Source organism: Peromyscus californicus, unplaced genomic scaffold, assembly GCF_007827085.1.
Source record: "Peromyscus californicus insignis strain IS unplaced genomic scaffold, ASM782708v3 Scaffold_6__1_contigs__length_162567912, whole genome shotgun sequence".
Taxonomy (NCBI): domain Eukaryota; kingdom Metazoa; phylum Chordata; class Mammalia; order Rodentia; family Cricetidae; genus Peromyscus; species Peromyscus californicus.
The window spans coordinates 106,735,690-106,750,338 of NW_026294584.1; the positions used below are offsets into that span (position 1 = coordinate 106,735,690).

At 51.9% G+C, this 14,649-nt stretch overlaps 1 protein-coding gene across 4 annotated transcripts in view; it reads left to right on the forward strand.

Annotated features, from left to right (window-relative positions):
* Positions 1 to 2,887: 2,887 nt before the first annotated feature.
* Slc6a6 (solute carrier family 6 member 6) overlaps positions 2,888 to 14,649 on the forward strand; it is a 75,373-nt gene continuing 63,611 nt past the window's right edge. For 3 of the 4 annotated variants that reach the window (XM_052722323.1, XM_052722324.1, XM_052722326.1), the window contains exon 1: positions 2,888 to 3,111. The gene's annotated coding sequence lies outside the window, so the exon portion shown is untranslated. Of the gene's footprint in view, positions 3,187 to 14,649 lie in introns of all 4 variants that reach the window. The other variant, XM_052722325.1, reaches the window with a different exon arrangement.

Genomic DNA, 14,649 nt, shown 5'->3' on the forward strand with positions numbered 1-14,649 from the left:
TTTTGAGACAGGGTTTCTCTGTGTAGCCCTGGCTGTCCTGGAACTCGCTCTGTAGACCAGGCTAGCCTCTAACTCAGAGGTCCCCTTGCATCTAATTCCCTAGTGCTGGGACTCAAGGAATGCACCACCCCTCCACAGCCCAAAATGATTTGTTTTAAAGAGACACAGTGTCCCTATGTTGTCAGGCCGGCTCCAAACTCCTGGGCCCAGCAGTCCTGCCCAACAGCTGGGGATACAGGTGTTTGTATATGCAAAATCACCTCAATTTTGATGCATGGCAATGAAACACAAACCACGATGGATGAAGCCCGGTGCAGGCAAAGCATCTGGAGCTGGATTTAGTGCAGGCTGCCCCCCTTGAGACTTCTGACTGCTCTGAGAGTCCATGGTCTCTCACATGCTGAGCTCATGCTTCATGCCTGACTGACCTGCTGCACCCACAGCCTAGGGTTGGGTTCTCCCAAAGGCCCCTGGAAACAAACAGATGGTCTCGGTTTAGATTCCAGCTCTGTGATTCATTGGCCAAGCATTCCCAGGCCAATTATTTTCTCTATGGCTCAGTTTTTCCTTCTGTAAAATGGGAGAAATAGCAGCGCTGAGCTCCCAGGGATGCTCTGGCAAGGGGGCGGTTGAATCTGTGTTCACGAAGTGAATTCTGCCAGCCATGAAAGTGCTATAGAAAGGAAGCTAAACAAAAATAAGTATAGCAAGTGTAGTGACCCAAGTGGCATTCAGCTGTGACCCCAGCTACCCAAGGGCTCTGCAGCAGGATGACTTGAGCCCAACAATTTGGGGTCAGGCTAGGCAATGTAGTGGTGTCCCTATCTCAAAATATAATAAAAAATAAATAAATACAAGCACTTTCTGTGCACCATGCCTGTGAAGCCTTGTGCACTTGATGGAGTCAAGGACCAGATCTCATGGCTCACAGAGCTGGCATTGCGGAAGGGAAAGGTGGATGGGTTCCCGAGCTGCATCCTACCACTCTTCCTAGCCCATCACTTGTGTGGTACTGTGTGGGTCATTCTGAGGTTCAGACCTCCACAAGAGACTTTCCAAATTTCATCCCTGGACGTGCTGTGCCACTGGGGCCTCCATTGCCCTGACTGCCTGCACAGTCCCGGGACACCACGCCGGCAGGCCTTTGCAGCCTTGCAGCCCTTGCTTCCTCTACCCCCTCCCTCCCCCCTCCCTCCCCCGCCCCTCCACCTGCCCAGTGACCCTGGGCTTCCTCAAGTGTGCACTGGGTTCAAACTTCAGCCACTTCCCTACCCTCTGACCTGCCTCTTGGCCTTGGCACTTTGCACTGCGGGTAGTGACATGTGAGCTTGGAAAGTGGGGGAGGATTTTTGGAGGGGATGGGATGGGGTTTCAAAACAGGGTTTCTCTGTGTAGCCTTGGCTGTCCTGGAACTGGCTCTGTAGACCAGGCTGGCCTCAAACTCAGAGATCCACCTGCTTCTGTCTTCTGAGTGCTGGGATTAGAGGCGTGAGCCACCACCGCCCATCTAAATTTTTTTTTTTTTTAAGTTTAGGTATGTAGTCCAGGCTCACCTTGAACTCCTAATGCTCCCGAGTGCTAAGATTATAGGAGTGTGCCATCCCACCCACTGTCTGGAGTCCCTTCTCTCTCCTCTGGCCTCAGTTTTCTCTCCTGTACAGGGGTGTGTTCATAAAAACAGCAGCAGAAGCTACCTGGGTCTTTGGGTGTGCTCCTGGACTACAGGCAGGAGGGACCACTGTGTAGATTGGCTGGAGGTGGTCTTGGGGGCACCTCCAGGGAGGACAAGCTGGAGCCCAGTGGCAGGGGGGCTGGATGAGGCCTGCTAGAGAGGAAGTGGCCCTCTGTTATTTTGCTTCTTGATGTCTTGTGCCAGGCTAAGACAATGGGCTCAGGCTGGCCAGGTCGGGGCCTTTATTCTCAGTTTAAGAGGCAGAAGGCTAGGTGTGCTAGCTAACGGCCGCTTGTGTGCAGACAGGGTGGCGAGGAAAGAAAAGGAAGTGGGCACTCAGAGAGGGGAAGGCCTTAGTGAAGGTCACACAGCACCACCTCAGGCTCAGCCAGGTTGTGGGTGTGTGCCGTCAGAAAGAGGACCCGCTCATTCAAATAAGGGCAAGAAGAATGGCACACTCCCCATCTCCATTTAAAAATAGTCACATTTGCTGACACTTGTTTGGCACTTCCTAGGTGCCTGGTGCCCTGTTCAGGCCATTTACACTGCTAACCTTGGGTCCTCCCAGCAGCCTAAAGTGATGAGTTCCACTATTTTTATTTCCGTTTTACAGATGAGGAAACCAAGACACAGAAAGGTCTGAGGAACTTGCCTGAGGTCACACAGCCAGGACGAAGCCAAGAGCGTTACAAAAGCACAGCTTCATGTGGACCGGGGGGGCTTGGCTCTGGTGATCATTTCCACAGCAGCTCAGCCAGGCTCGCAGAGCTGCACACTGGCCAGGAGGTGTAGGGGAGGAGGAAGAGATTCTGGCACCGACCTAGCAGCTGCAGCAGCCCCAGGCCTCATCTCCAGAGCTAGGTGAATTACTAGAGAACGTTGTGATGTAGTAGTGGCTATCAGGACAGGAGATGAGCCAGGGGTCTGGGTCTCTAGCTCCTCAATCGCCCGCAAGAGGGGTCTGAACAGTGCCATTTGCCACCAGCGTTTCGATAGAGCATGAGGATGGGTGCGCGCGCTCGACGAGGCGAGCTCGGGCTCTTTGTGTGTCCGAGCTCGTGCGCGCGTGCGTGCATGCGTGCGTGCGTGTGTGTGTGTGTGTGTGTGTGTGTGTGTGTGTGTGTGTGCTTGTGTGTCCCGCGTGTGGGCGTGACCAAGAGTCCAGGCCCCGCCCCAGGCCCCGCCCCAGGCCCGGCCAAGCTGGTATTTTTCCACCCAGCAGGATGGGTGATGCGGAGAGCTGCCTGTTCAGACAACAGACACGCGAGGTCAGGGAGAAGCCGCTTATAAATTACCGCTTCCTCCGCGCTGCCGCCAGCGTCGTGCTCCGGGACCTGCTTGCAGTCGAGCTCCAGTGCCCAGCCGCCAACGCTGCGATCGCCACCAGCCCCGCCAGTCCCTCCAGTCCTGGGCCATCCGCCGTGGGCTTAGCCACCCAGGTACCCAGGGCGCGCGGGCCGCGACTGCAGCCCCCTCCCCGGGCCGCGCTCCGCCACCTCCCCGAGTCCCTGCAGGTCTGGCCTCCCCGCGCTTCGCCATCCCTTTCACCACCGGGGGTGGGGGGTGGGGGGGCACCGAGGGTCTCCTGCTCAGCCCCGCTGACGAGGGGAGTTATTGTTTCCTTGGCGAAGGGGCTGGGGCTGCTGGTGCGGCGGCAGGTGTGTGTGTGTGTGTGTGTGTGTGTGTGTGTGTGTGTGTGTGTGTGTGTGTGTGTGTGTGTGTGTGTGGTGTGTCCCACGGGGTGTCTCCTTGTCCCTGAATGTCTCTGTTTCTGAGGGTGACTGTTTCTCCACCTCAGGCAGCCGTGCACATGTGCGCCTCAGGGTGTGTGATGCTCCCTGCGTCCTGGGCTGTTATACCTGCGTGTAGTGTGGTCGTGTGGCTCTGTCTCCTGATGTGCGCTCTTGTGTGTCCCTATATATGTCTTGTCTGTGTGAACCTACGTGTGGTTGTGTCTCCTGTCTCCGGAACCCTAGCCGTAGGCACGTGTGTGCCCCTGAATGTAGCTATCTCTGGGTCCCTGGTTATGGACAAGTCTGGTGTCTTTTAGCTGTGCCTGAGAGGCCATCCGTTGTGCCCAGTGGACCCAATGGTCATCTTTAGCTCTCCGTAGTATTTAGGAGAGGTGAGAGGGAGGTATGGCTCCAGGTGCTGCCTGGGTGTGGCATGCAGGTAGCAGTGACAGCCGCCCCCAGGCTTGAGTAGCAGGACTGAGGCCAGGAAGGACAGCCAGGGGCAATGGCCAGTGGATCAGCTGGACACATCTTCCTCGAGACTTCACCCCTTCCCTTTGTAGGTTCCTCTTTTGGGTGGGAGGTTCTAGTCCGCTCCCACTGGGTAAGCCACACAAGGAGCTAGTCTCAAGAACAGGTCCTACAGCCCCAAAGTCTCAGCCTAGACTAGCCTGGCCGCAAAGGAGGCGTGTGCTCGGCAGGGCCACGGACCTGGCTATTTTGGTCACTGCCGGGCCTCTGCCAGAGCCCTGCCTCCCCCAGGACCAGCCCCAAAGGCTTGGGAGACAGCCTGGGCCCCCGTTTCCTGCCTGGGGAAATAAATCATCTCAAAGAGTGGCCAGGCTCTTGACCCAGAGGGTCTTTGGACTGCGGTTTGGTAGCACGTGGCTCCATTTGGATGTCAGTAAATTGGCCTCTGATTTGGCACAGCTGGATTTCAAATAAATGTCATGGAGATCTTTTTTAAATTAAAAAAAAATTTTTTTTGTTGGCTGGTAGGGAGGGGATCTCACCCAGAGTCTCTAAGCCAGAAGGAGTTTATTTTTATGAGAGAGCGGGTGAGCGCTTAGCAACCGCCTGCCTGCCTCCCTCTCTACCAGGGAGTCATCGGGGAATGGGGGGTGAAGGGGAGGTGTTTTAGCAAGATGATGGTGGGTGGCTGGAGGGGGACCTAAGGCATCAGCCGAGAACCCACAATAGGATGGTATTGGCAGATTCTTGGAGACTGTCTTAGACTTTGGCTCAGCCATCCAGTTAACCTTGGGCAATGTTTCTTGTCCTCAGTTTCTTCACCTGTAAAATGGGTGGGGCATACTACCCATTGGGTATGTCAACCAGGGATCCAAGAGCCAGCACGTGTCCCCAGACAGAGTGTGTACCTCTTAATGGTGACCTTGGGTAGTTCTCTTAGCTTGGGCTTGGCTGTCCAGGCGACAAGGACGCTAAGGCCAGCCTCGCCTTGTCCTTGAGGGGATTGAGGGAGATGAGGCTGAATAAGCTTGCGGTAAGCTGTAAAGCCGGGCTCTCGGCTCTAGAGCTCCTGATTAGACAGTGTCACGAGGTCTTGGGTCACTGTGGTATGTGGCAAGGGCCATAGCGCAGTCCAGAGCAAGCTTTTGTCCCTCGGGAGAAACCCTGGTACTGCCTGTCGCTCTGTTGTATCAGCCTCCCTGACTGTCTCACCTCCTCTGTCCCCTGCCGTGGGCCACATCTGCTTGGTAGAATCTGGAGGCTCGGGCCGCGGGGAAGAGCCCGTTCCATAGATGGGCCAACCGAGAGCTGCCTAGGAGCCTGTCTTGCTTGGTTGGATTTCCAAAAGCCTTGTCATGGTCAGCTGTGCATTTTGGCTTCACAGAGCTTGGGCTACTGATTTGTTGGGGACGTGAAGGTGGAGTTGGGTCTGGAGAAAATGGGAGACAAAGGTATTCTGCTAGAGGGTGTTGAGGAGGGGGGGCCTTAGTGCCTTATAGTCAGCCCTTCTTGCTTCTCTACACCTTCATGTGGGGCTCTGTAGCAAGTGTTGCGCCCTCCGCCCCAGCCCACCCAGAGGCAGCCTGGGGACCCTGTTTCTAACCTCGACTTGTCAAAGGTTTAGTTCTCTGAAAGTTTCCAAAGGTCTCAGTGATAAGGTGCCATGACTCACTGAGCACATTCCTGGACACAGGAAAGAGCTGTCAATCACAAGGACTCCCTGGAATCCTGCCCAGCCACTGCCATTGAGGGATCTGGGTGGGGATAGAGGGCTGTCCTGGAACCCCAGGCCGAGCTGACTGATCTCTACTTCAGCAGCGGTCATGGGCAAGAGCCAGGCTCTTTGGGGCTTTGGTCTGCTTCCTGGTGTTTGCCAACTTACCCCAGATAAAGAAAGTGAATCTATGTGTTGTGGGGAGCACCTATGGTCCTGGAACTTCCAAGCCCTGAGTGAGAACTAGAGCTCATTTTTTAAAATTTATTTTTATTTTATGTTCACTGGTGCTTTGCCTGCATGTGTGTCTGTGTGAGAGTGTAGGATCTCCTGGAACTGGAGTTACAGACGGGTGTGAGCTGCCATGTGGGTGCTGGGAATTGAACCCGGATCCTCTGGAAGAGCAGCCAGCGCTCTTAACTTCTGAGCCATCTCTCCAGCCCCTAGAGCGCATTCATAATGTGTCTCATTTAGTTGGTTAAGAAACCTTGGCTTTGAGGTTAGAATGTTGGCTTGGAGGGGCTAGAAACCTAGAGTGGCCGCTGCGTTGGCCCCTGTCATCCATAGGGTTCCTTGAAGGAGACTTAAGAGTGTGTGACCCAGTGTCTGCTTGGTGAGGTCGAGTTGAAGATGATGTCAGAGTTGATGCTTCCTATGGACAGAGAAGCAGGGTGAGCTGGTCTGGTAGGCAGGAACACAGAGGGCTTAAAGGTACCGTGACATGAAATGGCCAAGCATGTTTGTAGATCATGCCCACAGGATCCCAGTTAGAGAGAGGCCCAGAGGCCTCTGGCCTCTCTCTAAATGATCTGGCCAGAGCCAGGTGGTGGAGGGATATGAGTTCCAGGCATATCGTTATGGGGCTTTATCAGGAGGGTAGCTGGGAGAGAAATAGGTTTGGATAGGGTCTGGGGACAGTAGCAGGAATCAGTCAAACCTGGAGCCTGGGAGAGAGCCCTAATGGTGATCAAGGAGCTGGGCTGGGCTCCAGAGATCAAGAGTGGCCGTTCGCTGGCCTACCATTGGACAGGGTACAAGGCATTTTCTGTACCAATGAATCTGTAACAACCTCAAGCTCTTTCTGTAAACTCCAGGTGAAGTCTGGACACTCTTTTTAGCAGGTACCAGGCCATTAACTTGCTGGTTCCCACCTCCCTGGAGCATGCAGATCTGGCATCTTAGGGACAGTTATAGGCAGGGCTTGGGGGTGGGGTGGGGAGTTCCCTTCCCACCACTTTGGGTTAGAAGTTTCTTTTGGAAACCTGACCTGAGGCTGGTCTGGGGGGATGGGGTCAGAGAGGCAGGAAGATAGGATTTTTTTCTTTTTCTTTTGGTGTGTGTGTGTGTATGTGTGTGTGTGTGTGTGTGTGTGTGTGTGTGTGGTGTTTGACCTGGAACTTACTATGTAGCCCAGGCTGGCCTGGAATTTGCAACAATCCTTCTTCCTTAGGCTTCTGAGTACTGGGATTACAGGTGTGAGCTGCTGTGCCTAACTCTACACTGTGATTTTTAAAAAAGCATTTGGATTGGGCAGTGGTGGTGCACGCCTTTGATCCCAGCACTCGGGAGGCAGAGGCAGGTGAATCTTTGAGTTCGAGGTCAGCCTGGTCTACAGAGCAAAGGACAGCCAAGGCTATACAAAGAAACCCTGTCTTAAACACCCCCCTCCCCCCCACAACAACAACAACCAAAAGCATCTGGGGCCTGAGATAGGGCTCAGCAGGTAAACCTGGAAACCGGTTAAATCACCAGGTCCTATGGTGTTAGGAGAGAACTCCACCAAGATGTTCTTTAACCTCCAATGAGACCCTGGCATGCCACGTAAGATACACACAATAATAATAAATAACATTGTTTGTTTTTAAAGGAAAAAGACATTTTAAGGATTTAGGACTATAGGTCAGTAGTAGTATCGTGTGCAATTAACTTGATGCTCCAAGTTTGACCTCTGATGTCCTCACCCCCCCCCCCAATTAAATTGAAATTGAAGTATAATGTATGGAAATGCAGAGATGCTTCGTAGTTCAATGGACTTAGACATCAGTGTAACTACCACCAAGATCAAGATAAATACCCCTTATGTTTGCACACATATTTGTGAATGAACTTATGTGTGTTGATGCATGTGGGGTGTGTGAGTGCAAATGTGTATGTGTGTTTGTGGAGGCTAGAGGTCAACATTACATGTCTTCTCAGTGGTTCTCTACGTGTGTGTGTGTGTGTGTGTGTGTGTGTGTGTGTGTTTGTGTGTGTGTGTGTGTGTGTGTGTTCATGTATGCACACGTATGTGGAGGCCAGAGGTCAGCATCAGGTCCCTTCCCTGATCACTCTCCATGTTACTTTTTGTGACAGGTTCTCTTACTGAACTTGGAGCTAGAATGGTGGCCAACAAGCTCCACCTTCCCCGGGAATCTTTGTCCCCACTCCAGTGCTGGGTTTACGTGAGTGCCAGGCCACATCTGCCTTTTTATGTGGGCGCTGGGGACCTGAACTCAGGTTCTCGTGCTTGTACAGCCCAAGCTAGAGAATCTCTCTAGCTCTTCCCACTCCCTGCTTTTTTGTTTGCTTGAGGATGGAACCAGGACTTCACACTTGCGAGGCAGGCGCTGTAGCACTGAGGCCACATCCCCAGTTCTTTCTACATGTCTGTCACATGTGTTTTGCCAAGTCACCACCTCCTATCAGTGGATTTGTGCCAGGCATGATGAATCACCCTTGTGATCCCAGCATTGTATGTATGTATTATTGTATGGCTAACTGTAGCCCAGACATATTAAACGGGAGATTCTAGAAATGAGCAGTTCACGAGTTGTTGAATACATTTTATGACAGTATAGGGTTATAATTCTATTTTATTATGAGTTATTGCTCTGAGTGACTAATTTATAAATTAAACTTTATTTTAGTTATGTGTAAGAGGGAAAAGCTGTATAAACTGGAGGTCATTGCTTTGGCATTTGGGTCCTATAGTGTGCCCTGTGGGCAAGAGGCTTGATAACCATGCTACAGCCTGTCCGTCTGTCCTGCAGTTTTTTTGTCTGTAGGTGTGGGATTGTGAAAAACTCTTCTGTGGGCATTGTGTGCAGCTTTTTTTTCCATATACATAGAAATGAGAAACTGCCAAATGATTCACTTTTAAGTTATAAATCATATACCTCAAGCAATACAGAACCATTATAAGCTAAAATATATTCCCTTCAGATCATTACAAAATATATGAGGTTGGGTTGAGGGTATAAGCTGTGGGTGTGTGCTTGCCGTGTGTGAGGCCCTGGGTTCCATCACCAACACTGCAAACTGAGTCAAAAAGGACCTTAAGGCTACCTATTGCCCTTCCATGCAGCTTTAGCTGTGTGGTACCCAAAGTGTCTGGAGGAACGCAGACTGTTTTTTGTGACTTTCTGGGTCCGTTTTCATTTCCTTGTGGGTGTAAGGATTTGTTCAGGGGGCCAGCCAGCCAGCCAGCCAGCCAGCCAGCTGTGGTTTGGTTTTGTTTTTAACAAAAACAGCGTCATACTGTTCCAGGTTCTGCCACTTGGTCTGTACAAAACAATGGCCCATTGTGACCTGCCACTCCGGCAGAATGCCCTGCAGAACACATCGTAGAACGCACAAGCCCACCAGCCCACTTGTGTACATCCTTGGCTTGTGACCCACTGACCTCTTCCGTCCTACCTGACCACCCAGACTGCAGCTCAGTGAGGGAGTCGCCCTACCCAGTGGCTTCCAACTTGCCCTGAAGGTGAACAGCAGCCTGAGGCCTCTCCACTGACAGGAGGAACACATTTCTTTCTTGATACAGGATCTCACCCATTCAATCCTCCTGCCTCAGCTTCCCTGGTGGCTGAAACTGCAGGTGTGTGTACCACTGGTTGCACTGCAGATACTTACTGAGCACCTACTGTATGTCAGGCACTATCCCAGGGGAAGGAAGGGCAATGAATAAACCAGTCTCTGGTGTTGGGCGGCTCTCAGTCCCTCTGGAGGCTGAGACCAGCATAGGGAGGGGGAGAAGATGCGTATCTGGAGGTTAATGTGCAATCCCAGGCCTTTTATGCTGAGGGCAGGCAGGTGTGCGGAAGAGTGGTCCATTGACTGGAGTTCAGGTACTGTGGACTTTGTTTAGGATCTTAACCCGCCCCACCCACTTCACCTCAGGGACTGGGAGCTCTGGTGAGGTCCGGGTGAGGTGTTTATCAGTGGGAGAGATACAGCCTTCACACCACCTATTGTTCCGTCTCCTCTGCTGCGCCCACCGCTCTGATTATATAAAACTCCCCTTCTGGGAGGTAGATTAAGGACACTGGCAAGATCTTGTGCAACCGACTTTTCTGGGGATGGAACCCAGGGAGGGTTTTCCACAGTTAGACAGGTGCTGTACCCACTGATCACAACCCCAGCCCCTCACCTCAGTATTTCCACGGTGGTGTTCATAGTCTCAGTTAATGGGAACAGGGTGTGAAGGAAGCATCCCAAGGGCAGGCTGCTTAAGAGATACCCGTAATCCAGGACCCAGCTCTCGGAAAGCTGGAGAAGAGCCTGAGCTCACTGATGCACTGCTCTGGTCAGCCCAGGACTGAGATGCATGGGGGAAGGGTGGGAAGGACATTCTGCCCACACTTGTTGGGCATCCAGTGGACAGGAGACATCTGTTTGTCCTGGGCTAGTTAGTCTATTCACCTTGTCCCCTCCCCATACCCCCCCCCCCCCCAGCCTCAGTATCGCCATTAAGTAGAGCTTTAGGCTCGGTCTCCTAGCCGGGACATTCTAAGTGTCCCGTTTCCATGGCGTTTGTAACAGGGTAGATGTGGAATCTGACTGGTTGCCATGTTCCATCAACCCCCTTCCTGAGAAAAGCCTGTTAGCTGAGGTTGCTAAATGCTTGGCAGGGGGTGGAGAAGTGTGGCTGGCCTGTGGATCTGTGCAGTCATGCCTAGTGGGTGAAGGGCACTGGAACAGGATTGTTATGAGGACGCTGCCCCTGCTCCAGGGCTAATCAGCCTCAATGGAAGGCTGGTCATGATTTCAAGGACCTTCATTCCATCACCAGATGGCACCTGCTATCCACAGCCTCCTGACCAGCCACCATGTCTCCTGGGCACCTCTCTGTACCATCTAGGTGGTAGTGCTAAGCCCGTTTCCTGCTCAAGAGTCTTCCAGTGGTTTCACCGTGCTCTGTGAAATTTGACTAATTATAAAGAAGAATTTAATGTTAGAATCTTTCCCAGAGCTGGCTCACCTGTCCTTGTAGTCTGGGGTTCTCAGCCGAGCCTGGTCCTTTGTTCCCCATCATTTTCTTCTGGCAAGGGACATCTTGAAGCTTCCTGGTCCATGAAGCGTTCTGTTCCTTGACCCTGGGTGGTGCTTAACATAAAGGAAGCCAAAGATCATGAGAATCAAAGTGGATTTGAACTTGCCCTGCCTCAGCTCCTAGAGTTCTGTTGGATTGTAGGCCTGAGTCGTGAGCTTGGACCTCTGTGAGCTTGCCTTATATCATCTACCTGCCCACCGACGGGGGACACACTTGAGGGGAGGGGGAGATACTCCAGCATCTAGCAGAGGGGCCTGGCTCACAGAAGTGCACTCCCATCCTGAAATGAGAGTCCTTACTTTGAACATCTATTGGCTTGGACCCACCCATCCATCCACCTAGCAGGTACTTATTCATCCTAGGCTGTGCAGATATGGCCAGTGAATAGGCCAGTCAGAAGTATGACCTCCTGGGGCTGTCTGGAAAGAGTGATAGATATTCCAACAAAAAAGTTACGCAGGTGAACTTCTAAAATCAAAGCCCGGCATTGTGAGCCAGGGCTGGTGTCCTTGGCCTCTGGCTCACTGTGTGATCTAGGTGAGCCCTTGTCCCTCTCTTGTCCTTGGGTTTGAGGAGACCACTCGGTGGATAATGAGGAAGAGTCCAGTGCCTGAGCTGTCACAGTGTGGGGTACCATGCACTTGTCCTCTTGCTGATTTTCCAGATGGCCTGACCCTTGCTCTGAAAGGATGCGTCCCAATTTGGAGACTAGAGTTCCGGAGTGGTGCCGAGCAGAGCTGTGGCAACCAGCTTTTAGTAGGGAATAACTCCTAGGGAACAATGTGGGTTTGCTTAAACTATTAGTGGGAGAATATAGATGAGAACAAACCTTTAAAAGGAGAGAGAGGGAAAAAAAATCCCACGCCTGCCAGCCCCTTCTAGGTGCTGCGGAGTCTGTTTCTGTCTTTCATTCCTCACGGGTAGAAGGTAGGCTTCTTTCAAAGGAATCCTGTTGTGAGCCTGAAAAATACGTCAGCCCTTGCTGAACATTCCCCCGGGTCAGTTTTTAGCCACACCAGGTGTTTTGTGTATTTCTTTTGGAGGGAAGGAGCGGTTATGAGGATGGAACCCTGGATGGGTAGATAAGGGCTCTACTCCAGCCCTGGGAAGCTTTATAAAACACCAGTATTGTTTCTTTGTAGGACTTTTTTTTTTTTCTCCTGCAACCCATCAGGGCACAGTAGGGAAGGTATGGTGGCATGGTGGACTGTTTTGGGGAGGGGGCATCGGTTGTGTGCTAAGCCACAGCTGTGATGTCCCTTTATGCTTCTTCATGTCCCCAAGCCCCACTGGCTGGGAACCTGCCACCCCTCGAGGCAATGTTTTGTTGGCTGTGTGTGTGTGTGTGTGTAGGTCTGTTTTTGTATGAGGCTGAGAGCTGTTAAAAGGTGGAACAGTGAACACACCATGGTCTCCTCACGAGGTGAGAGCCACGCCTCCTTAGTGCTAACTCCTACTTTAAATTCTGGGCCCCAGGCTCCAGCCAAAGGATAATTTGCTTCCTTTGAATATAAAGAGTGTGACCTTCTGCCAGCATCCTCGGAAAGCCCCAAACCTGCTGCCAGAAAACCCGCTGTCCTTGTTTATTGTGTCCCAGGCCTTCAGGATAACTACCACCAATTCTCACCTCCTGGGGCACTCAGCCTGAGCCCCTCCTTGTCTGTTACCCGGGGCCTGGAGCTCCTGGGCGTGGTTCATTGTGGTTCTGTTGTGGAGGTGTAAATAGCAGCAGAGCAGCTCTGCTCAGATTTTGTTTTTAGATGTGATTTCTTTCCTTCTTCTTTCTTTCTTTCTTTCTTTCTTTCTTTCTTTCTTTCTTTCTTTCTTTCTTTCTTTCTTTCTTTCTTTCTTTCTTTCTTTCTTTCTTTCTTTCCTTCCTTCCTTCCTTCCTTCCTTCTTTCCTTCCTTCCTTCCTTCCTTCCTTCCTTCCTTCCTTCCTTCCTTCCTTTCTTTCTTTCTAACAGCCCAAGCTGGCCACAAACTCATGACCCTCCTGCTTCAGGCTCCTGAATGCTGAGATTACAGGTGTGCACCACCACACCAGGCTCTCACCTTCAGGTCAAGTTGGAGTCTCCAAGTTGGAACCTAGCATACAGTAGACTTTAAAAGCCTAGCTGAGATAGCAGTGGGTGCACCTGTGTTCCAGTTATTTGGGAGGATGAGGAGGGAGTGTGGCCAGAGCAGGAGTTGGGGCAACATAGCTCCTGGAACCACAGCGGGAGACCCAGGCTGTAGATCTTTCTTACCCAAAAGCTGAAAATGAATTAGATGACAAATTCTATTTCCTTCGTCTTCACATTCTGTGTTGGAAAAAGGCCTCAAGTACCCCAAGGCCTCCCTGAGGGCAGGTGACTGGCTCAAGGTCATAGGGCTGGGAGCTGACTGAGCCTGCCTTGGGCCAGTGCCACCTTGGAAAGGATGCTATGGGGAAGCCGCTTGCTACTTACTCCACGGTGTTGGCGGTCCAAAAAGCCGCAGGAGGCTTTTGCAGGCAGCCAAGTCGGATGTAAGTCAGGGGAGAGCCCAGGGCCAGCCAGGCCCTGCAGACAGGCCTGGAGGCTCCAAGCAGTGTGTCAGGACAATGCCCACAGCGTGGGATCTGGCAGGTTGCCTGCTGGGGTGGTGGTGGTGTTAGGGGGCTCTTTGAGAGAGACTCTTGGCTCCTGGAAGACAACACAGGACCTGCTGGAACACCCCTCAAATGGCCTCCTGTTATCTAGATACATCCCAGCATGGGGACCAGCAGAGCAGGGGCTGTGCTAGAGGCTGTCCCTTGACCCGGGACTGGCGCAACGCTTGTGGAAAGTCGCAACCACCTGGAATTGTCTCAAATTGGGCTCTGCTTTGAGGATGGAGTGGGGCCCTGTGGTCTGGTCTCCTACCCTCCTGGGGCGTGTATTTACATGGGTCATCTGGTATCAGCAACTGGAGGAAAGGGACAGATTGAGTTTGAGTTCTTAGAACATGGTGGTCCCTGGATCAGAAGTGCCAGTTATCACAGGATGGTGGAGAGACTAGGTGGCTCCATCCACATCTGGCATTTAGAGCCGGGGGCGGGGTTCACAACCTGTTGTGAAGAGTCCTCCAGACCTTTCACAGGCCTACCTATGAGGAATGATTTAAACTTGTCTTCTTCCTGTGTGCCTTGAGGTGAGGGGCTGAGGATGAGGGGGAGGGTCAGGCCTAAGCTTTGCAACAGACACATGATAGATAGAATGTCAGACTGTGGGGGACCTCAGATGTCAAGTTGTCTGTCACCTGCATCCTCCACCTTGGTACTAATGGGCTGAATATCAGAGAGATAAGGAGTGAGCATAAAACAACACAGCAAGTTCAAGTCAGGGCATAGGTCTCACACACACACATACACACACACACACACACACACACGTTATATAATATACACATATATTGGTGAGGATGGACACAAGACTTTGTTCATACTAGGCAAGCACTCTAATAACTTTTATTGGTGTGTATATGTTTTTGTATGTGTGTATGTATGTATGTATGTACAAGAGTATACAAGTATCCTATGAGGCCAGAAGAGGGCTTCAGGTCCCCTGAAACTGGAGTGACAGTTGGTTATAAGCCTCCTAATGTGGGTGTTGGGAAATGAACTCTAGTCCTCTGCAAGACTGGCAAGAGCTCTTGGCCAATGAGCCATCTCTCCAGCCCTGCATTTATTTAGTTTTCGAGACAAGGTTTTACTGTGTAGCTCAAGCTGGCCTCAAACTTACTATGTAGC